The sequence below is a fragment of the Mytilus trossulus genome, chromosome 9, assembly GCF_036588685.1.
Source record: "Mytilus trossulus isolate FHL-02 chromosome 9, PNRI_Mtr1.1.1.hap1, whole genome shotgun sequence".
Classification (NCBI taxonomy): domain Eukaryota; kingdom Metazoa; phylum Mollusca; class Bivalvia; order Mytilida; family Mytilidae; genus Mytilus; species Mytilus trossulus.
Genome location: NC_086381.1, coordinates 59843630 through 59853554, shown reverse-complemented (window position 1 = coordinate 59853554; position 9925 = coordinate 59843630).

The window sequence follows — 9925 nt, the reverse complement described above, 5'->3', positions numbered from 1 at the left end:
ATAAACGGGTCCTTGTGTTGACTGTTGAAATATTATTTCTCTGTCTTGTATTATGATCATGCCTACTGCCTACTGAATCAGGAAATAAGTCTTTTATTCTGTGATTGCGTCGTCTTTCAGATATTTTTTCCCATCGAGTTTCAACATATAAATTGTTTATGCTGGTAAGTTTAGTACCCCCCTTGACGATACGCGCTGCGTCAAGCTGAATACTTTCAAGTTTAGCAATCCAATTCTGATTTTGAGAGTCCCAAAGATATTGGCATATTCAAGAATTGGGCAAACAAATGATATGTAAATTTTTTCAAGTCAAAATCTATCAAGAAAATTTTTCATTTTTCTCATTATATTTATTCTTTTATAAGATTTAGAAACTATATATTCAATATGGTCGTTCCAGGATCCGTTGTTAGAAAAAAAAAGACACCTAGATGTTTGTGTTTACTTACTGTTTATAGCTTTTTGGTGTTCATATTTAATAGAGGATGAAAGGGTCTATTTATTTACTTTTGAAATTATAATACTTTCAGTTTTCTGGGCATTAAAATTAACATGCCATTTCTTTTTTTACCAATTATAAATCTTATCTAGATTGTCATTTACAATTTTAGCTGTTTCTATTGGATTGTCAACCATAATATATAATGAAGTGTCATCTGCGAATAGCTTAATTTGAGCTTGAATGTCTTGAATATCGTGTATACATACAATGTATCAAAAAAAAAAAGGAGAGGGCCTAGAATAGACCCTTGTGGGACGCCTGCATTTACAGGTAACCATTCGGAACTTGAACCGTTAATAACCACCCGCTGGACTCTATTTGTAAGATAATTTTTAAACCATCTTAGTAAAGAACCCGGTATGCCCGCTTGTCGAAGTTTAAATAGCAGTCCCTTATGCCAGACTCGATCAAACGCTTTACTTATATCACAGAATACTACCCTGATTTCTTTACCGCTATCTAAAGCCTTCCCAAAATCATTCGAAATGTTAATTAATTGATTAACTGCTGAATTCCCCGGTGTAAAGCCCGACTGATTTTTCGTTAAAATATTATTGCGCATAAAGTGATTTTAAACATGTTTATTTACACATCGTTCCATACACATTGATATTACACTCAACAAGGAAATAGGTCTATAGTGTTTAACATCATTCGGTCTATTAAAAATTTACTGCATTTACAGGTAACCATTCGGAACTTGAATCCTTAATAACCACACGCTGGACTCTATTTATAAGATGATTTTTAAACCATCTTAGTAATCTTGTTGTTATAATCATCTTTCGATTTTCTTATTAAACTAGTAACTTCATTTCGTATTTTCTTAAATTTTGACCACTCTGATGGGTTATCATATTTTTTAGCCTTTCTGTGGATTCTATTTGTTCCTTATCTTTTTTTTTAACAACATTTGACTTGTTAGCCATGGAGGTTCATTTTTGCGAACAGTTATTATTTTATTTGGAATACATTTTTCAGCAGCTTCTATGATAGTTTTTCTTATTTCGGTTGTAAATTGTTCAACGTTATTTAAGTTAATTACGGAATCCCAATTTCTTTCAGATAAAATGTTACGATATCTGTCATAGTCTCCTCGATCATATATGCCAAATTTTCCGCTTAAAAGTTTTTTGACGACATTTTGGAAAGTTCAAATGACTAATTATAGGACAGTGAAAACGTATTTGGTCTAATAAAGGTGGCCCGACTCCGCAGTAATTTATTATGTGAGCATCATTTGTTATAAAAAGGTCTAACAATGATGACGACGATTCAGTAAAATGAGTAGGTTCATCTATCATTTGAGTAAGACTAAATTGGCTTAACAAAGGTGTAATTTTTGAAGACAACATTATCATGAAGATAGACAAAAATAAGACGTGCTTCAAATACATGGTTATTATATGTAGCATCCAACTACAAACCAAATAGTAAAAAAGAACTAACCGTTCCCCTATTGCGACAAACTGAACAAAAAACAAAGCATACAACTATGGATACTTCTTTCAATTGACGGTCATCCTTTTAAATTTAGTCATTCTTTATAAATTACGGTCATCCTTAACAATTTACGGTCATCTTTTAACCAATTACGGTCAGCCTTGTTATGAATCGCTAATCCTGTTACGGTCATCTCGATTACGATTTACGGTCTTCCTCGCGTATTTTTCAAATCCAAATTCCCGTTTTCTACACGTTCCTCGGTAGAGATTTGTGACTTCCGTGTGAATCTGTTATATATTTACATCGTATCAAAGTATGCTTTGTAAAGAAAATGATGTAGAAACACCTTAACCGACAATAAAAAAACTGACCTAATTTTTCATCCGACATCTTGGGATGACCGTGAATGCAGTTACGGTCATCAGCTTTACCCCAGTGACACTTATCATGTTAATTAAGCCATGATGGACTGCATGAAACATACAATAACATGAAAACACATTTTGCCAACATAAGTCATATCATGAAACATGTATTTCTGAAACTTTGTGAGCCTTGTCCTCTACAGAAAAAGACACGTTCTCGCCTATTTATTGTTGTTCTTTATGCATTGGTGAATTTAAATATATATTTTACTTCATTAAGATTTATCTTTTGTACTTTTGTAGATATTATAACTTGTATTTTTGCATTAAACAAGTTATAACATGTACAATATTAACCTGTACAAAATCTCAACTTGTACACGACATATATATAGTTTTATTTTGGAGTGAAATGTACAATTCCGGTTAAAATAGCCGTATATATTTATCCCGTGGATTCACTTTTTCTGTTTTATACTGACATAATACATGATTTTGAAAATTAAATTCAAATGTTTTGCTCAAATGACAATGTATGTTATGAAGTTTCTTTTAACAGTGTGGATGGTAAAGGAATTAGAATAGTTACCAGTGTATTGTTACTCAGTGGCGGATCCAGAACTTTTCCTAAGGGGGGGGGGCGCTGACTGACCTAAAGGGGGGGGGGGGGGGGCTCCCCAGTCATGCCTCAGTGATTCCCTATATAATCAACCAAATTTTTCCCACGGAAAGGGGGGGCGGCCCCCCAGGGCCCCCTGGATCCGCCTATGTTACTATAATTGTTTATTGTTACTTTTGTTTATTGTTTTTATTAGCCTTACCTACATGACGCGTATATCCTGACAAACACTTCACAGACTGAATAAAACCCACATATATATTCAATTTGATAAATTACCTAAGAAGGCATAATATGTAGATCATAACAGTCGGAACTGGTTTAATTACAAACGATTTTTATAGATTATAAAATAAATACTTTGTGCTTCAGAAAAATGCATGGCAATTAGGAAAGGCTAATTTTTGTTTTTATTTAATAGAAAAGTACTACGTATATGGCAAGTATGCAAGTACAATAATGTTCCTTGTTTAGTACCTTCAATATTTCACTTTACATTAACCTCCATGCATATGTATGCAGCATACTTTTCATATACAAAGTATTTATGAATTTTTGAATTAGTGTCTAATATGGCGGAATATGCGTTATTTTTTTTTAACGTTGCAGTCATTTTTTGAATAAGTATATCTTGTAAGAAAATTTAAGTCAATTTGATTTCTTGATTTGAGTTTTCTGTTTTTTAACACAGTTACGTGTTTTCCCCATTTCCAAATTTCTTTGAGCTTGTTCAGCCTTCCCATTTTCCCATTTTATGATACACTAGTATGTAGCTGTTTTCATTAGAACTATTGAATATGCACAAAAAGAAATGTCACAAGATGTTAGAACGTTTTCGTGAAAAATTCACCACCATAATTTCATCATATGCTTTCAGATAAACTTTTTTTTAGTGTCAATATCAATAAAAGACTGTCAAGTTACACTTATCTTCAAAGCGCTTAGACGATTCCAGTGCACCGTTACGATTCACATATGATGTTATGGTATAGAACAACATTGAAGCTGAGTAACTATTGACAAAAACATGCTACATTTGAGAAAAATGGTGACAAGGGAGAGCAGAAAATTCAGTCCCTGAAATGTTCATCCAGATACTGGAATCGAACCAGAAACCTTTGTGATAGCAGTCCGATGCACTAACCACTACAACACGGCTCTCCAATCTAAAACAATGAACGAAAAACAATAAGGATATTCAGCAACAAACGACAGCCGCTGAATGGCAGGCTCCTGAAATTGAACAAGCATATACAGAAAGTGGCGGGGTTGAACTAATATGTTGGCGCCTAAACCTCCTACTAACCGTGGGCAGAACAAAACATAAATCAGTTGAAAAGGACTTATCTCACCAGATCGATTAAAAACATAATGTTTCTAAAATTGTATTCACTTAAATGAAACTTAAAGTTTCCTCTTTCCAGACGAACGCATCTAGATATAACATGATCCAATACTTGTAAATGATTTTATTCGTTTTATGTATTAGTTGAACAGTCTGAAACATTAATGTACACCCAACTCATAAAAAAAGAAAATACCTTCTTTCTTTTCTAGAGTTGTGGTTCTTTCGCCGCTGCTGCGATTCATAATATTTACTTAATACGACATAGTTTTTTGCTTAACATCCAGTAGCAAATATTTCATACATATCCAGTACGATTAAGAGGTAGGTTCTGCAAAGTGATTCGATCTGTGTTAAAGGCGAAGGTTAATACTGCCACTGGAAAAATAGAGAAAGTTTACAGGAAAATGGTGTTGCTTTGCATAAGGCTACATTCGGAACCTTCAAATTGAAGACATTATTGCAAGAGGTCAGAAACTGTGGCAGATAACAAACAAGGCATTGCATCGTACTTTTATATTCTAATAGGACGTGACTGTGTACTTATACATCCTGCTCAGCAAAGCCGATCTTTCACGGAAAGTTTTCTTCCAAATTTGAGAAATCAATTAACACATACTGTATAGTATCCGTTTAAATTAGTTTTTTTTTAGTGATATCACATTTTTCGCGTGATAATCATGATAATGATAAAAAGGTAAACAAAAAGACTTCTTTTCTCATTAAACATAATACTGAACCTTGTAATACATTAATTTGTATATATAAGAAAGACTGGCATTTGTGAAAGAAAGTTATTATTATCCATATATGATTTTAAGGTTTTCAAGATGAATGAAACAGACGGACAAATTCACCAACGGACTTCTACCGGACGTATAACGGATAAAACGGATGATGAACAGATATGAAACGGACATAAACGGAGGGATAATGGACAACATAGATACGTACCGAATGCAAAAGGGAGTTTTTGCCCTGTGGAGGGATGCCTTCACATACATTGGTTTTCAGTTGCTTCGGATTCTGTATTTGTTCGTCTTCTGAATCATGATCAGGCGGCCTTATTGGTATTTTTCTCTGACATTATATATTGTAACATAAACTAAATCCAATTACACGAAAACTTTTTAATTATTTTAAGGTCACATTTATGTGATTTACATGATTTATAAGCCTTCGATCCAAGTGAGGTGTCTTATCACTTGCCCGTTGGCGTTTACAACCTTCTCCCCTGAGCCAAATTTAACCAAACTTTTGCACAATCCTCATTATGGAATCTAGTATCAAAAAATGTGCCGGATGACCCCGCCCGCCTTTCAATGGTAAAAATAGAAAATAGGGGCAAATTGCAAGTTTTTAGTTTTAGTTTCTTGTGTACAATTTGGAAATTAGTATGGCGTTCATTATCACTGAACTAGTATATATTTGTTTAGGGGCCAGCTGAAGGACGCCTCCGGGTGCGGGAATTTCTCGCTACATTGAAGACCTGTTGGTGACCTTCTGCTGTTGTTTTTTTATATAGTCGGGTTGTTGTCTCTTTGACACATTCCCTATTTCCATTCTTAATTTTATTTGTCTAATATTTGGAAATTGTTATTTACTTGACTTAATCCACTTTGTCCAAAGGGAGACATAGGGCGAATACAGTTTCTTTCCATTTCTTCCTGGCCATAGTTGTTCGTTTTGTTCCTTTCTAGGTATTTCCAATTTTGCTCAGCTCAGTTGTTAGATCCCAACGCCAGGTGTTTTTTTGGCCTCCCACTTTTTCGATTTCATTGGGGTTCCATTCAAGGGCTTGCTTTGTAGTGTTTGAGTCTTTTTTCTGAGGGTATGTCCGATCCACCTCCACTTTCTAGTTCTTATTTTCTGAGTTGTTGGCTGTTGTTTGGTTCTTTTCCATAACTCATTGTTAGATATTGTGTTTGGCCATCTGATGTTGAGGATGTTTCTCAAACATTTATTGACAAACATTTGGATAGATTTGATGGATGCAGGGCCCGGTTGTTCAAAAGGCTGGATAAAGTTATCCACAGGATAAAGTCTGTATCCACTGGATAACTTTTGTTCACTGGACAAATCCGGTTTTAAAAAAATTGTCCAGTGGATAAAATAGCTAAACCACGGACAACATTTGTCCAGTGTCTGGGGGTTCGGATAAGTTCTTATCCAGAGGCTAAATATGGCTGCCCATGTGTTGTATGATGTGTAGTAGACATATAAACCACGCTTGAATAGTGAATTTCACGGTGAATCATATATAGAATTTCAGGCTAGGAAAAGATTTTCTGAAGCTAGCTGCATAGAAGTTTAAACAATTTTGCTTTAAGATGATTTGAAAAAACCTACTCAGAGAAATTATGCCGTTCCAGTTGCCACACAGATTAAAATTTTTCTTAGATGTTTTTTTACAGTTGAATTGCTTGTTATTGTGTAAAATGAACACACGTATTTGGGGTATGACACCCCTTTTTTAGACCTCACTAATTAAAAAAAAATGTTTGGTGTTTTTTTTTTAATCTATTTACAATTTTCTACAATGTATAAACATATATCAAGTCTCTACAATCCATTGCTAGTCGATTGCAATAACTACAATGCTCTTCAACTTTGTATTTGTTTGGTTTATAACTATTTCGATATGAGCGTCACTGATGAGTCTTATGTAGACGAAACGCGCGTCTGGCGTACTAAATTATAATCCTGGTACCTTTGATAACTATTTACTATCAATGGCATATGAGCCCCAAATGAAAAAAAGAAGCTAAATTAGACGAAATTGCATGGAATTAATAATACTACAGAGAAAAGTTTGGGAACGTAATTATAAATGAATATAGACTAACAACAGGTTCATATTCAAAAACTTGCTATACGCATTTTATTTCATAATTGACAAAATCGTCGCATCGGAATGTTTTAATCTCTGTTAGCACTTTTGAGGTATTGTGAAAAGTGCTTTCTTTCACGTCCGCATTTCTATCAAGTGTGGCATGCCATGTTAACATTTTCAGGCAATCTTTTAATATAAATTACAGAACTGTGAATAATAACATACATCGTAATTCATATGACATAAGAAGACACCTTGTTACAATTTCAATTATTTAATTGGGTAAGTGTAAGTAACAATAATAATATGGAAAGCCAACGGGGTCAAAATTCTTAATTCGTTTAATTTTCTTAAATTTTTTACAAAGTATTTACTTTGAAATTTTGACAAAAATATACAAATTTCAAAAATATTGAACCAACCGTTTAATGAGAAAAAAATACACTAGTTATATAGCAGTTTGTCAAAAACTTATTTTGATGGTTGAGAAGCTTAATATTCCCTTGACAACATACGTCATTATAACGTTCTGCTGATTTTACAGAGTTATCTCCCTGTAGTGTTAGGTACCACCTTAAGCAGCTGTTGTGATCGAGGGACTCGTGAATATTTTGGTCATTTTGGTTGTACATTTTTATTGTAGGAAATCTGGTAGCGATTTTTTTTTTTTTAGCTTCTTGACAAGAAAAATTCAGTAGGCATGTATATTAATGCAAAAAATTGAAAATGGAAATGGGGAATGTGTCAAAGAGACAACAATCCGACCATAGAAGAATAATGATGTAGCCTTTTATAGCCGACTATATGGTATTAGGTGTTGTCATTGTTGAAGGCCGTAGGTTGCCTATAGTTGCTTACATCGAATCTATTTGTACTTCGCGTTGGTGGATAGTTGTCTCAATGGCAATCATACAGTTTATTACCACAACTCCTTATTGTATATATATATATATATATATACAACTCGTCTAAACATCAACCCAACAATGTTAGATCTGTAAATTTGCTGTAAAATTTCAAGAAGCTTAAAAATTGCCGCTACCAGATTTCCTACAATAAAAATGTACAACCAAAATGACCAAAATATTCACGAGTCCCTCGATCACAACAGCTGCTTAAGGTGGTACCTAACACTACAGGGAGATAACTCTGTAAAATCAGCAGAACGTTTTAATGACGTATGTTGTCAAGGGAATATTAAGCTTCTCAATCATCAAAATAAGTTTTTGACAAACTGCTATATAACTAGTGTTTTTTTTTCTGATTAAACGGTTGGTTCAATATTTTTGACATTTGTATATTTTTGTCAAAATTTCAAAGTAAATACTTTGTAAAAAATTTAAGAAAATTAAACGAATTAAGAATTTTGACCCCGTTGGCTTTCCATATTATTATTGTTACTTACACTTACACAATTAAATAATTGAAATTGTAACAAGGTGTCTTCTTATGTCATATGAATTCGATGTATGTTATTATTCACAGTTCTGTAATTTATATTAAAAGATTGCCTGAAAATGTTAACATGGCATGCCACACTTGATAGAAATGCGGACGTGAAAGAAAGCACTTTTCACAATACCTCAAAAGTGCTAACAGAGATTAAAACATTCCGATGCGACGATTTTGTCAATTATGAAATAAAATGCATATAGCAAGCTTTTGAATATGAACCTGTTGTTAGTCTATATTCATTTATAATTACGTTCCCAAACTTTTCTCTGTAGTATTATTAATTTCATGCAATTTCGTCTAATTTGGCTTCTTTTTTTCATTTGGGGCTCATATGCCATTGATAGTAAATAGTTATCAAAGGTACCAGGATTATAATATAGTACACCAGACGCGCGTTTCGTCTACATAAGACTCATCAGTGACGCTCATATCGAAATAGTTATAAACCAAACAAATACAAAATGGAAGAGCATTGTAGTTATTGCAATCGACTAGCAATGGATTGTAGAGACTTGATATATGTTTATACATTGAAGAAAATTGTAAATAAATTAAAAAAAAACACCAAACAATTTTTTTTATTAGTGAGGTCTAAAAAAGGGGTGTCCATATCCCAAATACTTATGTTCATTTTACACAATAACAAGCAATTCAACTGTAAAAAAACATCTAAGAAAAATTTTAATCTGTGTGGCAACTGGAACGGCATAATTTCTCTGAGTAGGTTTTTTCAAATCATCTTAAAGCAAAATTGTTTAAACTTCTTTGCAGCTAGCTTCAGGAAATCTTTACCTAGCCTGAAATTCTATATATGATTCACCGTGAAATTCACTATTTAAGCGTGGTTTATATGTCTACTATACATCATACAACACATGGGCAGCCATATTTAGCCTCTGGATAAGAACTTATCCGAACCCCCAGACACTGGACAAATGTTGTCCGTGGTTAAGCTATTTTATCCAATGGACATTTTTTTAACAACCGGATTTGTCCAGTGAACAAAAGTTATCCAGTTGATACAGACTTTATCCTGTGGATAACTTTATCCAGCCTTTTGAACAACCGGGCTCTGCATCCATCAAATCTATCCAAATGTTTGTCAATAAATGTTTGAGAAACATCCTCAACATTAGATGGCCAAACACAATATCTAACAATGAGTTATGGAAAAGAACCAAACAACAGCCAACAACTCAGAAAATAAGAACTAGAAAGTGGAAGTGGATCGGACATACCCTCAGAAAAAAGACTCAAACACTACAAAGCAAGCCCTAGAATGGAACCCCAATGAAATCGAAAAAGTGGGAGGCCAAAAAAACACCTGGCGTTGGGATCTAACAACTGAGCTGAGCAAAAT